This window comes from Rattus rattus, chromosome 9, assembly GCF_011064425.1.
Source record: "Rattus rattus isolate New Zealand chromosome 9, Rrattus_CSIRO_v1, whole genome shotgun sequence".
Lineage (NCBI taxonomy): Eukaryota > Metazoa > Chordata > Mammalia > Rodentia > Muridae > Rattus > Rattus rattus.
The window spans coordinates 13,617,406-13,636,286 of NC_046162.1; positions in this window are offsets into that span (position 1 = coordinate 13,617,406).

Consider the following 18,881-nt stretch of genomic DNA (forward strand, 5'->3'; position numbering starts at 1 on the left):
GAGTGTGGCTCAAGATTCACCCTCTAAGCAAACCTGTATCCTCCACACTGTGACCTCTCCCATCTCCCCCGAAGAAGCGAGATGAACAATGGCTGTGAAGAACATGAGAAATTATGTTTCCTTAAAATAAGCAAATTGTGTTAAATTTTAATGGTGGTCATTATGGGCTGGTTTGTCTGTGGTCTGAGGCAAGTCCTCTAGTCCCCTTTGAAGAGTCCCATTTGCACAGATTAATTGCCTGCAATTCTGTCTGGCACATCCCCATCTTAGTCATTGGCACTGTGAAACCTTGTCCCCATCTGGGCAGAGCTCGATGATGTAGCACTCTGGCCTTTAAAATATGCACAATAAATATTTTAGATTTGCTGATGAATGACTTGCTCTCACGGCAAGGCTGCCGAGTTTGCAGGGACAGAAGGAGGAAGACATTGAACAAATTTTAAATGAGAGTCACCTTCAGGCTTCATATGGAGGCGCTGAGCAGGAGGCCTGTGTGGTGGCTTTTCTGTTGGCACCCCACGGTGGGGGGCTACAATGGAGATGTTATCCCTTTCTTCCCAGGCTGACTCCTTTCCCAGGAACACTTAATAGGTAACTTTTAGTTCAGTTACGAACTTGGTTCCATGAAGTACCCAGCGAGAATCTTAAAGTTACATACAGACTAGAACATAACTCTTATGTATTGAGATAGTTACTATTGAGGGGTGGGGATTTAGCTCAGTGGTAGAGCGCTTGCCTAGCAAGCGCAAGGCCCTGGGTTCAGTCCTCAGCTCCGAAAAAAAAAGAAAGAAATAGTTACTATTAATTATCAACTTGGTAGAATCTAGAGTCACCTGGAGACAGCACCTGGGGAAAGCATATCTTGATTACATTAGTTGATTGGGGAGTGCCCATCTTGATAGCAGGTGGGACCATTCCTGCTCCTGAATTGTATAAAACAGAGCAAGAGAGCTCAGCATTGCCACACAGTCTCTGGTTTCCTGATTGTGGATGGCAGGTAGCCAGTGGATGGTGTGCAGTCAGTGGATGTAGTCAGTGGATGGCATGTAGTCAGTGGAGTGTGTATCCATAAGATGCCATGTATCCATGGCTTTAAGTTCCTCTCACCTTGATTTCCTCCAGCACGGATGAGACTTGAACCATGAGCTAAAATATACAGCCCTTTCCCTTAGGCTCCTATAGTCAGGATATTTTAGCACAGCAAGGAGAAAGTAACTAAGATACTTGCTTAAAATATTCCATTGTTTCCTGATAATGTGGTGTAAGGCCTTCTAGGGTGCTTCCCTGTGTCCTCTCACCACCTCACCCACTCGTCTTCCCTCACTCAGAACACATCCACCCACACAGGCTTTCTGTTAGCTTTTATAAATGCGCCCGATACTTGTCTGCCTCAGGACATCGGCATTTGCTTCTCTCTTCTCTCCCTGATACACTTCATCTTGGGATGTATGTTTGTGCACCAGGCATGTGCAGTGCTGGTGGAGGCCAGAAGAAGACAGCAGATGGCTGTGGAGTTGGAGTTACAGACAGCTGCAAGCCACTGTGCGGGTGCTAGCATTTGAGCTCTGGTTCTTTGGAAGAGTAACCAGTGCTCTTCAACACTGAGGTGTCCCTCCAGTCCTGAGAAGGGAAATCCTTAGCTCATCAAATGTCCTTTATCTCAGCTAGCAGTTGAGAATGTAGTAATCCTAACCACCATGCTAACTTGCGTTTTGTTCATCTTTGTGTGACTTCCCTGTTTGTCAATGATCCTGTTCAGTCTGATGGGGCTCCATTAGAGATTTTACTTACATTGCTCAGTGCTGGAACCCTGCTGCCTGGATAGAACCCTTCTGCCTGTTTGGAGGTCACCATTTTCAGTGCTCAGAAAACTCCTGTTGAATGAACAACTCGTGATTTGCTGGAAGCTGTGAACTCCACACCAGACTTGACACAGTCTAATAGGGTATGTGCTTCTTGGCTTTCCAGAAACTTGGATTCTAGTCTGGGATCTAGACAGAGCCAGTTGTGACCAGTTTCCAATTTTGGCCATAATGTTGGGGTCAGATCTTGAGGACTTAGAGCTTTTACTTCTAAAATTTATTTCATTATTCATCTTTGTTTTAAAAAATCGAGACAGGGTTTCACAATGAAGCTCGGGTTATCCCAGATCTTGGTACATAACTCAGACTGGCCTTAGAATTATTTTTAAATTATTAGTTTTTTATTTTTGAGAATTTCATGTACATGTGCAGTAAAATGCATCATGTCAATACCCTCAATTTATGCTTTTCAACATCTCCTATGCCCTATCCAACATGTGCCCCTTCTCACTTCCTCCTCTCCTCTTCTTTTTCATATGACTTCAGTCAGCACTGTCAATAAGCACATGGATGTGGGACCACCTTCTGGAGCATAGGAAACCTACCAGTGGTCACATCTTCAAAAAAGGAAAAGAAAAGAAAAGAAAGATTCTCCTTCCAATGACTCCTCAGTGAGAGGTGGGGACGAAGAGCCTCTCCCCCTTCTATAATCCTGGGGTCTTTAGCCTCCTAAGTGCTGGCATTGCAAGTGTGAACCAGTGAGTGCAACTTGAGAGTTTCTAGGGATCGAAACATCCAAACTCCCATCTTTTCAAGTCCCAAAGCAATGTAGCACCTTGAACAATTCACAGCGAAGGTAGAAATAAAAATGAAACTGCAAACTATCCGCTCTAGGTCTTGTGTTCCTTCAAGTTTGGTGTGTCACCTTTAGATCTGAGTCCTTGATCTAGAGGCCCATCCTCCATTTCAAAACAAATGATTGAGCTGAGCATCCTGGTACACATGACATCCCAGGATTTAAACATCTGGGGCAAGAGGACCAAGGCTAGTCTAAGCTGTATAATGAGACCTTGTTTCAAAATTAAAATTCCAAAAGTAAAATAAAAAAAATAAAAGAGAACAAAAATAACAACAAAAGATCTATGCTAGCATGGGCTAAGATACTCTGTGAATTCAATATATTTGTGTTGTGGCTGAACCCCAGGTATTGCCACAAAGGATCCACTCTTAAGAGGCATTTGAGGCAGTAAGTATTCCCATAAAAGTCCACTTTTGTGTTATTTTGTTTAACAAATCCTTTAGTGTCCGTTTCTATATGGAACAAAACCAGCTCGGATTTCTGCTTCTTGATCCACACAGGCATGAGGAGGCAGCCCTGGGTCCACGTCATCCCAACTGAAAGCCACTTCTGCCACTTTGCCTGCCCCAACCATGATGGCCTGCACCCTAAATCATGAGCCAAGATAACGCTGTCTCCCTTCCCTCACTTCTTGTCAGATATTTGGTTACTGCAATGAGAAAAGTAACATATAGAAAATTGGTACTGAGAAGTGGGGTTGCTGTAGTGGGGACAGGAGGCTCACAGAGTTCTGCACTGTTTGCAGGAGGAATGTGGGAGCGTTTGAGAAGTCCTAGAATGTCGGGAGCACAGCCTAATGGACTGTTCTGATAGCAGTGGGGGAAGAACAGGATATAAACGGAAAAGCTGAGAGGAAGGACTGCTCACAAGATTACACAAGAAAACAGACTCCACCAAGAGCTTGACTAGAGACCATTTATGCTACATTCTTACAAAGAAATTGTCTACCTTCTGAGTGTCCCGAACATTTTAATGAGGCTGAGTAAAGTAGAATGGGTTGCTTTGTTTGGCAGAGGAAAGTTTAAGCACAGTGTTCATGCTGTGGCATGGCTACTGCTCATTGCATTTGTCCAGATTTACAGCGAGAGAGCATAAGTGTGAAAAATGTTCAGTTTGGTAAAGAAAGGAGCATGGACTTGGATCTGTGGTTAAAGTTGAGTGCAGGGATGTAGCGATCACAAAACTGAGCTCCATTATTGAGAAACGGGAACAATAGGAAAGGGTGAGACCCCACATACCCAGAACCCTAGATTGTAACAATGCAAGGAGAGCGTCTGGAACCTCCTTCTCTGTCAGGGAAGCCTAGGAAGTGTTTTTCCAGTCTCATTCATGGTGGCACAAAGGGGACCCTGCAGCTGTGGAGCCAGCAGCAGAAGTTAATGTCCTCTATATGGTGCTGATTTTGCAGGCATGCAAATGCATGAGGGAAATTGCTATGGCAGCTTGCGCCGAGGTTCCAGAAGGCTGCTGGGGCTAACCAATGTGTAACAGAGCTGGAGTCCCTGAGTGGAGTTCCTGACCAGGTTGTGGGTAAACCTAAATTTCAGTGGAGATGCCAGGAGATTGTTGTTGCTGGAAATGTAGGATATTAATTGAAGAAATGTGCAGGTATGGGGTAGACCTAGTTCAGTGGGGAGGTGAGAAGTGCTTCAGCGAACGGGGCTAGAGAGGCAAGGCTATTCAAGCCCACTCAGAGCTCAGATAGTGATACTGTGTGCCTCAGACACTTGGATGCATGGCTTCAGTGTTTACCCAGCTGGGGGTTGGTCTTGCTTTGATCTGATCTTTCCTGGCTACCTTTCTGTTTCTCCGTTTGGGAATGGGGATGTTTCTTCTGTGCCATTGTATGTTGGAAGTGTGTAAGTTGTTTCAATGCTGCAGAGGCTCACAGTTAATGCCTTGAGTCCTAGGGGAGACTTTGGCGTTTTCTCTGGTGTTGAAAAGGTAAAGCTATGGAGATATTCTAAGTGGGACTGGGTATATTTTACATTATGAGATGACCAAAGGCTACGGGAAGGAGCCAGGGAGCAATACTGTGGGTTGAATGTGAAATGCCTTCCACAGACTTGAATGTTTGAAGACTTGGCTCCCAGCTGGTGGCGCTGTTTGGGAGGCTGTGGAACCTTTACAAGTCATCTCATTGGAGAGCGTGGTCCACTGGGGGCGGGTCTAGAGGCGGGTGCTCTCTCTCTTGCTTTTTCTTCTGCTTCCTGATTGGTTATAAGTGAGTAAGCAGGCTTCCATTCCTGCCAGCACCAGCAGTCCCCGTCCCGCTGCCTTCTTTGCCACAATAAACTCACTGAGTAACGTGAACCAAAATAGGCTCTTCTTTTGCAAGGAAAAGTAGCTAGAGATGTTCAGCTTGGTCTCTCATATATGTGAAGCAGGTTTCCTATTTGCCAACAGGGCATCTGCCAAGATTTTTTCCTTCTTCTCTGTAGTTCACAGAGTATTCTACACCCTTTTGGATAAGGTGTTGTGGTTTGCCCTGAAGTTATCTGTATTTTGATGCTAATTCCACTGCCCCAAGGACAGCTGCCTAGTCAAGTACTCAGGAATCTGGTGACTTCACCAGAACCTTTTCCCCATTGAATTTGTAAAGTACAGGTGAGGGGCAGGTACACGATAGAAGGAGGCCTGTCATTGGAGGAGAAGGAAAGATGGGCGGGAGAGAAGTTTGAAGGAGGAGGAGACTAGGACAGGGAGGAGGAGACAGGACAGAGGAGAGGGTGAGAAGCCATGGCAGGTGACGTTAAGATTCTGCTCTGTGTATTTACAGGTTGTTATCAATGTTCCTAAGGGATGGATAGTACTGGGCTTTGTATGTTTAAGTGGGCAATTATATCTTACCAATTGGGTCAAAGATTATTGTGTTGTGTGTTCTTTTATGTGAGGGTTTGAGTGTAGTTAAGTGTGCGGCTGGGCTGTGTTTCCGCCAAGATATCTAGCAGATATCTTGGGGCACCGTGGTGTGGACCTAGCAGGTAAAAGACAACTTACTCATTTTTATTTTTATATTTTTACAACAACAATAAGGTATCTGGTTTCTGGGTTGTTCCAGTTTCCTTGGTTGCCGTGATAAATACTCTGACCAAAAGCAACTGGAGGAGGAAATGGCTCGCTTAGCTTACTCATCCAAAGCACAGTCCTTCATTAGGGTAGTCGGGGCAGAAGCTTGAAGCAGAAACCATGGAGGAAACCATAAGCGAGCAGAAACGATGCTGTCTGTGGACTCACTCTCGGGCTCACATTCACTGACTCATGTCCAGCTAGTTCTCTTATACAGCCCGATTGTATACAGACGGTGTTGCCCACAGTGGACTGGCTCTCCTCCATCAATTATTAATCAAGACAATCCTTTCCAGGTATACCCACAGGCTAATATGATCAAGGCAATTCTTTAATCAAAGTTGTCATCCCTTCAGGTGACTCTAGGCTGTGTCAAATTGACAATTAAAACTAACTAAGCCGTGAGTGTCCCACAGGGTACTCAACTAATCATCCTGTGGCCTATTCAACTGTTTTGTTCATCCCTTCACTGAGTTCTATACTGTTTTGCTTTCTGAGTGCTGTATACTCTGTTCAGCTGTGTGCCTCACAGACTATATAGTTATTACACCAAACATGATGCTGGCTGTTTGACTGACTCTTCCATTGTGCTTCTGGAAAATGAACGTCTCTTTCTGTAGGATATTTTCTCTCAGATGGGGTTTCTGAGATCAGGAAGGTGAAGTCAACTTCTGCATTGCTTTGTGAGGTCGCTGGGCTCTGCAGTGGTATCCTTCGTTAGTGACTTCTGAGGAAGCACAGCATGACTTCTGGTGATGACTGTCTGTGCAGTTCCAAACACAGCCATAAAAAGCGGCACTCGATTTCCCAGCTGCAACACTTCTTTTTCCAGTGTCCTAAGAAGGGAGTTGGAATGGGATAAGTTATGTGTTGTGGTTTTAGGCATTAATGAATATGAGAAACTAAATTATTGAATTTTGCAATGCAAATTATATTTTGAACACAAATTCTTCATTTCTGAATGCTAAGGACTCATAAAGAATGTCAATGGTTTATGAATTAGGCCATTAGCATGCAATTTGTGATTCAAACAGCACACCAGCGCCGTGTAATAAGTAACTATATAAAGAGTAGTGTTGTTGTCTAGATTTTCAAAATATTTTGCTTGGTGCATTAGAAAGTTTTAAAAAGCCTTTAAGATCTCTTCCTCCATTTTTCTGCTTTCCCTCCTTCTAAACAACCTTTCTTCTTCCTCCTCCTCCCTCCTTCCCCCCTCTCTCTTTCTTCCCTTCTTCTCTCTTTCTTCCTTCCCACCTTCCTTACTCCATCCCTCCCTCCTTTCCTCATTCTCCCTTTCTCCCTCCCTCTCTCTTCCCTCCCTCTCTTCCTTCCTTTCCTCTTTTCTTTCTTTTCCCCTCCCACCCTTCCATCCCCATCCCTCTTTCCCTCCTTCCTCTCCTCCATTCTTTCCCTTCTTCCCATTCACTTTCTCCTCCTCACTCTTTCTACCTTTATTCTTTTTCTTCCCCCTTCCTCCCTCTTTCCTTCCTTCCATTCTTTCCCCATACTCTTTTCCCTCTTCTTGTTCTCTCCTCCTATTATCTCGTTTTCAGTCATTTCCTAGGTTAGGCTGAGAGATCTAGAGAAGTCTTAAGTATGGACACTCCCAGTAATTTGGGATGCAGACAGTGAGACCAGAGAGTGAAGGCACTTGTCTGAGGTCCTACAAGGGTACGGCCAAGAGGAGCTAGGTCCCTGCGTCCAATACCCACCTCTCCAGCTGACTCATCTGTGCTACTGCGTCATTGACTACTCTTGGACACCTTCCTTATAGCAGGTTTTCATGATGTGAGGGAGGTTACAGCATGGCTTCCTAATGGGGTGAGAGAGTGGAGATGAGAAAGGGTGTAGCTGGGTCAGACTTTGCAGAGTCTGTCAGCTCTAACGATCTGATTGATCTGCAGACGTTCTGACGACCAGCAGAAGAGCGTGGAAGGAAATCTCAGTGCAGTGGGAGCTGTAGGTTTCACAGCCTGTATGAGCTATTTTGAAAAGGTAAAGCTATGGAGATATTGCAAGTGGGACTGGGTATATTTTACATTATGAGATGACCATAAGCCTACGGGAGGGAGCCAGGGAGCAATACTATGGGGTGAATGTGAAATGCCTTCCACAGACTTGAATGTTTGAAGACTTGGCTCCCAGCTGGTGGCGCTGTTTGGGAGGCCGTGGAACCTTTACAAGTCATCTCATTGGAGAGCGTGGTCCACTGGGGGCGGGTCTAGAGGCGGGTGCTCCCTCTCTTGCTTTTTCTTCTGCTTCCTGATTGGTTATAAGTGAGTAAGCAGGCTTCCATTCCTGCCAGCACCAGCAGTCCCCGACCGGCTGCCTTCTTTGCCACAATGAACTCACTGAGTAACGTGAGCCAGAGACGAGTGCAAATTCAAGTTCGCAGACATCCAGGGACCCGGCGTTCCTGTACCTTCACTGTGGTCAGGCACAGATGCGCTTGAGAATCATCTGGGGATATTTGTATGCTTAGTCCCCAGTGGATAAGCTGTCGGAAGGAATAGGTGTGGCCTTGTTGGAGGAGGTACATTACTAGAGATGGGCTTTAGGGCTTCAAAAGCTCACACCAGGCCCCGTGTCTTTCCTTGTCTCTGTGCTGCCTGCAGTTCAGGATGTAGCTCTCAGCTCTTTCTCCAGCACCACATCGGCCTGCATGCTGCCATGCTCCCTGTCATGATGACAAACGGTAAGCAAACCCCAAATTAATGCTTCCTTTTATAAGAGTTGCCTTGGTCATAGTGCCTCTTTCACAGCAATAGACCAATGATTAAGGCAAGAGTTCTAAGACTTTCCACACCCACAATGCATTGTTACTCAATTAAGTCTGAATCTCCAGGACTAGGATCTTTGGATAGCAGTGTTTTAAAAAAATTCTCTTTAAGAATTTCACTGTTGAATCAAGATTTTGAACTCCCATGGCAGTCCTGTGTTTCTATTCTCTTGCACTTAGAAACCACCAAAGAAGCTAGCCACCCTGATGCTTTCTGGCTTCTTCTTCCTCCATATTCCAACTCAGTTCATTTGGAGGGGACTGGTGGACCAGTGTTTAACCACCCGAAGGTGCTGCTGCTGTAAGGACCTCGGCTTAGAAACAACTGTTTCACTTGAGTGGGATATTTCACTCTCTTCAGCAAATGACCCCAGTTGTCCACAAACCACTTTACTTCTTGTGGTGCTAGGAGACAGCTCCACTGACAGGTTCAGTGGCAGGGCTGTGAAGCAAGGGGATGTCCTCAGATGACTTCGTGAGTCCCAAGCAGGTCCGTTTTACCACAGCACCATCCACAAGTTAGTTCCTTTAGGGGTGAGATCATGTGACCCAGTGGAAGGCTTGATCTCTTAGAGAGGATGAGAAAAAGTGAAACACAGCCAGACAGCGACAGAAGACAAAGTATTATAATCTGCAGCAGACAAACTGAACGATGGGGCTATTCAGAAAACAATGTTCTCTCCGAATTAGGGAAGTATGAGCACTTTTAGTGGGGAATATATGCATATTTATATAGGGAGGCACATGTCGGGGCAGGCACATTTGTGAGCATCCTCAGTGTAAGCTGTTTTAGTTTACACATCACAGGATTTTGAAAAAGAAAGGTGGCAGGTTCTAGCATTTCTGGGCATGCTCAGACTGGAATGGCTCGGGTTAATAAGGGAAGGGTTGAGGAGAGTTTCAACCCCAGATACCTCATATAAGGACAGAAGGCATTGGCTCCCTTCCCCTCTCCCAACTTGGTGCCTTACTAACCTAGAAAGACTTCTACCCCGGCATTTATCAGGCCTCACTCTTTGTTTGACCTTTCAAGGATTTTCTTTCCTCAGACCCCCTAGCCCCTGACTATGCAGATGAAGTATCTTTTAACACACCATCCTGGCCAATTGTACATGGACACATAAACCTTGCAGAGACCCTGCCCACCTCCCCAAGGACATAAAGCTCCCTCCACCCGCCCCCTGCCCCAAATAAAGTGAATCAGTTCTCCAAATCTGTTTCCAGGTGTGTGTATTCTTTGCCTGGATATTCACTGCCGACCGAGGCCCTGCATTGCACCAGCCCACCCGGGCTAAGCTTCCCCATCCTCCAGCCAAGTCAGTGGCAGAGTGGGCTGGCTACCCCTTGGGAGAAAGGCAGGTACCAGGCAGCCCAGTTTAGTATTATAATGAGCTAATTTCACTCTAGGTCATCTAACTGGATGAAACGATTGGTTTGATAATCTTGACTGGTTCGACTTAAGTTTCTCCAAAGAGTTTTAGCTGAAACAAAAAGAGTAATTTAAAAAAATGCGTTAGCATCTCTTAAAGTGGTGGGGGTGGGGCAGCTTTTTCCCAAGTAGCCTGTACTTTCGGATCAGGCTCCTTTCAATGGCTGGTAATCCTGGCTGCGCAGTAGGAAGCTTTTGCAAAGAAAAACCTTGCGAGCCTAGCATTTTCTTTCTTCCCAGATTTAAAAAAAAATTTTAGCGTGTTTGTGAATGTATGTCATGTGTGTGCTTGCCCAGGAAGCTGGAAGCAGGCGGCAGATGCCCCGAGTTGTGGTTACAGGCACTCGTGAGCTGCCTGGGAACTGAATTTGCTCCTCAGGAGAAGCAGCATGCACTGATTGGAAAAGGTCACTACCCACTCCTTTTTAAGGTAGTGACGATGCTGGGGCTTTTGGTATGTTCTGCAAAGCAAAGGACCACGAAAACTCTCTAGGAAAGTACCTTCCTCATCTTGCAAGAGAAGCTTCCAAAGTCAAGGGGCTTTTGTTCAGTTCTAATGAAGAACTAGAATTTTCCTGGGATACCTGCAGGAGTCATTGCCCACAAAGATGGTGAACCAGAGTGCTCGAATGTCTAAAGGCAAAACCAACTTTTCTGAGGGCCCTTGCACATTGGACGGTGGAGGGTCTGGGCACCATATCAGGGAGTGTGCCACTTGAGTGATTGGCCATGGGGCAAAGAGCTCACCTTGGGTGATAAAATATTTAGAATTTAACTTCACACCCTTTTGTTTTATAAAGAAGAAGGCTCATGCATTTTTAAATTATTTTGTAAATCACATTGAAGGCTGACAATGCAGATTTACCACTGTGGCTGCAATTTAAATACCAGGTTATCCCCTCATTATGTTAACGGAGCGGAAAAAGCTCGAGAGTTCTTCCCTCTGATCTGTCAGGAGCCCGTGGAGTTTCTCCTGATGAAAGCACCATGGCCCTGCTCTAGATTCTAGAGATGCTCCCCCATGGTGCGATGGGTGGAAAGGGCTGTGATTGGATACTCCGGGAAGAGGCAGTGTGCTTGGAGGAGCGAGGCAGAGGTGAGGGAAGGGAGAGGATGCCTATTAACTAGACCAGTGAACTACACAAGCTCGGCATGGCCTCTACAGTGGAGGGGCAAAGTGCATGTGTTTTTCCCTATCAGAACTTAAAGATTTCTCAAAAGTGTATGGTGTGTGTGTGTGTGTGTGTGTGTGTGTGTGTGTGTGTGTGTGTGCATGTGAGTGAACATATTCATATAGAAATTGTCATAAAATTAGGTTTCCATTCTAGTGATGGCAAGGGGGAAATAACAGCTTGAAGAACATGTAGATCTCTCCTGAGAGACACAGCCAGAATACGGCAAATACAGAGGCGAATGCCAGCAGCAATCCACTGAACTGAGAATGGGACCCCCATTGAAGGATTCAGAGAAAGGACTAAAAGAGCTTGAAGGGGCTTGGGACCCCATATGAACAACAATGCCAACCAACCAGAGCTTCCAGGGACTAAGCCACTACCCAAAGACTATGCATGGACTGACCCTGGGCTCTGATCTCATAGGTAGCAATGAATAGCCTAGTAAGAGCACCAGTGGAAGGGGAAGCCCTTGGTCCTGCTAAGACTGAACCCCCAGTGAATGGGATTGTTGTGGGAAGGGCGGTAATGGGGGTGAAGATGGGGAGGGGAACACCCGTATAGAAGGGGAGGGGGAGGGATTAGGGTGATGTTGGCCTGGAAACCAGGAAAGGGAATAACAATCGAAATGTGAATAAGAAATACCCAATTTAATAAAGATGGAGGAAAAAAAAAACTGGATAAACTTAAAAAAAACAAAAAAACAAAAAAACAAAACCCCTGAATCTTTCTTTGTGCATATACACACCTTAATAGCATTACAATGGAAATATCAAAGCCTACCTGTTGTTTAAAGTAATTTAATCTCACATCTCTAAATGTGAAGTCACCACAGGAAACCAAAGATAACTCATGGAAATCATATGTAACTTGCGGAGTCAGATTATGTGTAAATGGTGGGGACCCAGGCAATGCTGAGGTAACGATTGTATCATTTGCAAGTAGAAATAAAATTATTTATTCCTTTCCTTTGTTAAAAAAAAAGAACATAGCTCCCAGACCCCTTACATCTTAGGAGAGCTATGGTTTCCGTCTTCAATGGTCCTATAGACTTGCTTTGGTTTTGGTTTTCTTTTGAATTATTTGCTTATTTTTATTGGAATTAATTTTATATAATATGTTTTGTCCATACTTTCCCCTCCTCCCAGATCTCCACCCCCCCACCCAATGCTACCCAAACCAAACCAACAAACAAGAAACCACATACCCACACTCTCCCCAACACACCCCTCATAAAACTAAAAAATGAAGATGAAAAATAAACAAGCAAAAGATCGGTAAGATAAAATATTCCCAAACAAAGCAAAACGAGAAAAGCATCCACAAAAATACCCTTAAGCTTGTTTTGTGTTGTTCAATCACTGTTGGGTGCAGGCATGCCCCGAAATGAGACTCCACTGGGGAAAAGTGATTTTTTTCTTTGCTAATGGTTTCAATTGTAGAGAGCGTCTTGCTTAGGGGAGGAGCCCATATTCATTTCCCCCTCACATCTGGCTTGAAGCCATGCAGGCCTTGCTCATACTGCCACAGTCTCTCTGAGTTTGGGTACACATCAGTCCAGTTGAGTCTTGAAGACACCTCTAGATTGTACAGTCTTTCTGTTTCCTCTTCTGCCTAGGTCCCTGAGCACTGAGTGTAGGACTTTGATGAAGATGTCCCATTTAGGACTGAGTGCTCAAACTCTCTCATTCTCTGCACATTATCCACTTGTAGGTCTCTGAGTTAGTTCTTACTGACTGTAGAAAGAGGCCTTTCTGTTAGGTGGGCCAGGCACTGATCTACGGGAATAGAAGTATATCTAAAGGAGTCATTTTATCGTCATGTTTCTTTAAAGGAACAATAGTGGTATTATGAGAGCCAGGTTTGATCAGGCCTTAGTATTTTGGTCAATTTAACAGTGCTAGCTGTGGGTTCTAGCTCATGAAGTGGGTTTTAAATTCAAGCAGAAAGTGGTTAGTTATTTTTATAACATTGGTGCCACTATTGCATGAGCACATATATCTTGTAGGCAGGCCATAGTCCCAGGTTCCAGGGTTTGCCGCTAGGAGGCACTGACGATCACCTTTCTCTTCCAGCAGGCTGCAGAGCATGTTCAGTACCATGAACACTGGTCAGCAGGAGTGAAGCTTCTAGTTAGGCACCAACTTGACTTCTCTGTGTCTGATGACACGTGTACGTGTTGTCTTGACTTCTCTGTCTGATGACACGTGCACGTGTTGTCTTGACTTCTCTGTGTCTGATGACACGTGTACGTGCTGTCTTGACTTCTCTGTGTCTGATGACGCGTGTACGTGCTGTCTTGACTTCTCTGTGTCTGATGACGCGTGTACGTGCTGTCTTGACTTCTCTGTGTCTGATGACACGTGTACGTGTTGTCTTGACTTCTCTGTGTCTGATGACACGTGCACGTGTTGTCTTGACTTCTCTGTCTGATGACACGTGTACGTGTTGTCTTCAGCAGTAGAGTCTCACCATCAGGTTTTAACAAATAACCAACAGCCTTGACAATAGCGTGTGATGTTTGGGAATTTCCATGAGGCTCCTTGGGCCAACAACTTGATAACCATGTGTCTTAGTCAGTGTGTTAGTGCTATGAAGAGACACCATGACCATGGAAAGTCTTATAGAGGAAAATATTTAATTGGAGCTTTCCCACAATTTCAGAGGTTTAGTCCACTGTCATCTTGGTGGGGAGCCTGGTTCATGAGGCAGACATGGTGTTGGAGAGGTACATGAGAACTCTACATCTGGATCTGCAGGTAGCAGGAAGAGAGACACGCACCAAGGTTGGCTTGGGCTTTTGGAACTCCAAAGCCATTGACACACTTCCTCCAATAAGGTCACACCTACTCCGTTATGGCCATACCTCCTGATCCCTCTTAAGTAGTACCACTCCTTAATGACCAAACATTCAAATGTATGAGCCCACGGGAGCCATTCTCATCCAAACCATCACACCGTGTCTGGCATTGGAGGCTTTACTTCTTTAGGAGGCATCTATGGTCCCAGGCTTCCCGTATGGCTTTTCAAATGGCCTTGAGTTAGTTGTTGCTCCCCAGCTTTCCTTCTCTATCCTTGTCTTCTACCCTCTTCTCCATTTAATCTTCTCATTCTAGTCTTCTCTTCATCTCTCCATAACAATATATTCTATTCCCCCTTTCTTGAGCGCTTACCCCAAGTCCCTTACTAGGTTTCTAATCTCTGTCATTATTCAGGTTGTAGCACACACATGGAAGGCTCAGAAACTAATACCCACATGTGAGAAAAAAAATACAATATTTGTCTTTTTATGTCTGTGTTACTTCAGTCAGGATAATTCTAGATCTACCCATTTACCTGAAAATTCAATAATTTCATTTCTCCTAGCAGCAGAATAATATTGCACTGTATAAGTGCACAACATTTTATTACCTTTCATTTATAACCTATGTAATTCTTTTTGCAAAAATGCTTTAATTTACTTTTATTTGTATGCATGCTTTGCCTGCATGCATGTCTGTGCACTGTATGCATTCCTGATGCCCATGGAGGCCAGAGAAAGATTCAGACTCCTTGGAATGTAGTTATAGACATAGTCAACATATAGGTGCTGGGAATTGAACCAACAAGTGCTCTTAATCACAGAACTATCTCTCCAGTACCTAATTTTGAATTATATAGGTATGTGTGTGGTGTGTTATGTATGGTATGTGTGTTTGGTGTGTATTTGTGTGTGCACATGTGTTTGTATGTGGTGTGTATTTGTGTGTGTACATGTGTGCTTGTGTGTGTGTGTGGTGTGCTGGGTGGGTGGGATCAGAGGTGTCAGAATTCCTGGAGCTGTATTTGCAGATGGTTGTGAAGGTTTATGTTTTGATATTCTGGATTGCACTATTTTTGGCCTGCGGGTTTGCACGGCTGTGGAGTATATGTGTGTATGTCACTTGCATGTGCATTTACACACTTGGAGGCTAGAGACCAGGCTCAAGTCTCATCCCTTTGGAGCTCTGCTTTTTGAAACAGGGTCTTCCACTGGCCTGGAACCTTCCAACTAGGCTGACTGTACAGTGAACTCCGGGAATCCATCTCCCCCACCTTCCTCCTTAGTGTCCCAGTGCATAGCACTGTGGTTTTCTTTTTAAATGGGTTCTGGAGATCAAACTCAGGCCCTTGTGTTTGTGAGGCAAACACTTATTAATCTCCCCAGCCAAGGAGTTTGTTCCATTCACGGGTCTCTCCACCCACTGGCCCGTCCATCTGATAATGGTTTCCCTCACCTTCTGGGCACCTCTCCTAGGAGGCAAGACCAGGTCTTGAACACAGGCCATTTAATTATGAACTCCACGGTCTTGGCCACCTTCCTAAGCATCTCTCATAGGAGCTCATGCCAAGTCTAAGAACTACCTCCATTCCATTCCCTCCACGCCCCTCACCATTGCCTAAATCTGCCTTTTATCTAATCTTCCTCACCTCTCCAGAGAGACTTCTATACCCTGAACAGCAATTGCTCACTTCGTCCTAAACCCTAGCTCCTGGCAGTCAGTCATCCTCTCCCGTGTTTATAAATTTGCCTTCACTGGCGTTCAGCGAGGATACGGTCAGACAATATGTTGCCTTTTTGTCCATTGTTTTTTTTTTTTTTTCTTCTGCTTGCTGTGTTCCCAAATCTATTAAACTTCTAGGTGCTGGTGATAGGAGGATGCTTGAGAGTTGCTGTGTGTGATGGGAAGTTTTTAATTGTTTGCTCACTTGGGAAGAAAGCCTTAACTGAGACATTGATGAGATCAGGTTAGCCTGTTGGCCTGTAGACAGTAAGTTAGACTGTCTTGATTGTTAATCGGTGTCAGATCCCAGCCTGTTATGGGAATCTCCATTCTGTGGGCTGGGCCAGGGCCTGTATAAGAATGTAGAAATCCAGACGAGTAGCATGCAAGCAGGCAGAAAGCAAGAGTGTGCTGTTCACTCTCTACAGTCTTGACTGTGGATGTGATTTTACCGGCGCCTTGAGTTCCTTCCAGCCTTGAATTCCTCAAGATGACTGAGTGCAACTTGGAACCATAAGCTGAAACCCCTTCCCTCTCACATGTTTTTGTCACAGTGATTGTTTTTGCAACAGGATGAAGGGAGCACAGCTCAGAAAGCCCTGACGTGTATTTATAACTTTTCTTGTGTTCTGGGCAGGAAGGGCACTGTTTAGCATGGGTGGATGGCAGTGGGAAGGGGACACTGCAGCGATAGGGAGGTCGTAGCCCATGTGCGAAGGCCATTTGCACACATGCTGATAGGCATCCATCTTCTTAGTCCTTCTTTTGGCTTCTGTTCCTTGCCTAGAGGTACCCAATCTTCTCTTTATGAAGGATGCATTGGGCTGGAGGGGAACACATTCGCTTTTTAATGCCAGTCATGCAACTCTCCTGAAAGTGAGGCTGCCTAGACAGTCAAGGTAACGGTTTCCTGTATTTTCAGCTCTGATCAAGTTAGGTTGGTTTTTGGCTGCAGCCACCATGATTGTTCCTGCTCCCAGTGTGATTGGAGGAGGACAGTCCCAATCCTGTGTTAGACCTTCGGTTTGGAGAGTGTCACTGAGCACACACTATGTACTCACACTGTGCTTTTCTTGTGTGTTCTTGTGTGTACGTATGTATGCTCATGTGGACAGGTGTCAGAGGGCAGCACTGGGTGTCTTTCTTCTATTCCTTGCTCTTGTTTTTGAGACAGGGTCTCTCTTTGAACCTGAAACTCACGGATTTGTCTTTGCTGGATGGCCAGAGAGCTCCGAGGATCCTTCTGCTTCTGCCTCCTCAGTTCTGGGTTTACAGTCTTTTGCCATCAGTCTCAGCATTTATGTGGGTGCTGGCGGTTGACTTTGGGTCCCTATGCTTGTGCAACAGGCCCTGAGCCAACTTCCTGTCTTCATACTGTGATTAGGAATATTGTCTGATACACTTTCCAAAATGTCTCCAAAAGGTGTTCAGCTTTCTCTCCACTGTGCAGGCAAGAAGTCAAGGCCCAGAGACAGGAGGTACCTCACTCTAATAAACTCTCATGTCTGGGTCAAAAGTCAGATCTGGGTCTGATTTCTAATCCCACACTCTTCACTCCGCATGGGAAAGGCAAAGGTCTGTGGTGGGGGCGGATCCTGTCACTCAGTGCTACTGGAGTGCTTTGACAACCTTGGGGTTCCTGTATTTAAATTATGTGGCTTGTGAGCACAGGAATGGCCTGTGGGGAGTTATGATAAAAAGTGAGACATTTAAGGAAATCTCAGGATTATGCAGCAGGTATAGGAAAATCTAGAATCAATAAAGACGGGGCTGGAGAGATGGCCTAGCAGTTAAGAGTAAGTCCAAGTGGATCAAGGATCTCCACATCAAACCAGACACACTCAAACTAATAGAAGAAAAAGTGGGGGAGAATCTGGAACACATGGGCACTTGAGAAAATTTCCTGAACAAAACACCAATGGCTTATGCTCTAAGATCAAGAATCGACAAATGGGATCTCATAAAACTACGAAGCTTCTGTAAGGCAAAGGACACTGTTGTTCGGACAAAACGGCAACCAACAGATTGGGAAAAGATCTTTACCAATCCTACAACAGATAGAGGCCTTATATCCAAAATATACAAAGAACTCAAGAAATTAGACCACAGGGAGACAAATAACCCTATTAAAAAATGGGGTTCAGAGCTAAACAAAGAATTCACAGCTGAAGATTGCCGAATGGCTGAGAAGCAACTAAAGAAATGTTCAGCATCTTTAGTCATAAGGGAAATGCAAATGAAAACAACCCTGAGATTCCACCTCACACCAGTGAGAATGGCTAAAATAAAAAACTCAGGTGATAGCATATGCTGGCGAGGATGTGGAGAAAGAGGAACACTCCTCCATTGTTGGTGGGATTGCAGACTGGTACAACCATTCTGGAAATCAGTCTGGAGGTTCCTCAGAAAATTGGACATTGAACTACCTGAGGACCCAGCTATACCTCTCCTGGGCATATACCCAAAAGATCCTCCAACATATAACAAAGACACATGCTCCACTATGTTCATCGCAGCCTTATTTATAATAGCCAGAAGCTGGAAAGAACCCAAATGCCCTTCAACCGAGGAATGGATACAGAAAGTGTGGTACATCTACACAATGGAATACTATTCAGCTATCAAAAAACAATGACCTTATGAAATTCATAGGCAAATGGATGGAACTGGAAAATATCATCCTGAGTGAGGTAACCCAATCACAGAAAAACACACATGGTATGCACTCATTGATAAGTGGATATTAGCCCAAATGCTCGAATTACCCTAAATGCACAGAACACATGAAACTCAAGAAGGATGACCAAAATGCAGATGCTTCACTCCTTCTTTAAAAGGGGAACAAGAATACCCTTGGCAGGGAATAGGGAGGCAAAGTTTAGAACAGAGACTGAAGGAACACCCATTCAGAGCCTGCCCCACATGTGACCCATACATATACAGCCACCCAATTAGATAAGATGGATGAAACAAAGAAGTGCAGGCTGACAGGAACTGGATGTAGAGCTCTCCTGAGAGACACAGCCAGAATACAGCAAATACATAGGCGAATGCCAGCAGCAATCCACTGAACTGAGATCGGGACCCCCGCTGAAGGAATCAGAGAAAGGTCTGGAAGAGCTTGAAGGGGCTCGGGACCCCATATGAACAACAATGCCAAGCAACCAGAGCTTCCAGGGACTAAGCCACTACCCAAAGACTATACATGGACTGACCCTGGGCTCCAACCTCATAGGTAGCAATGAATA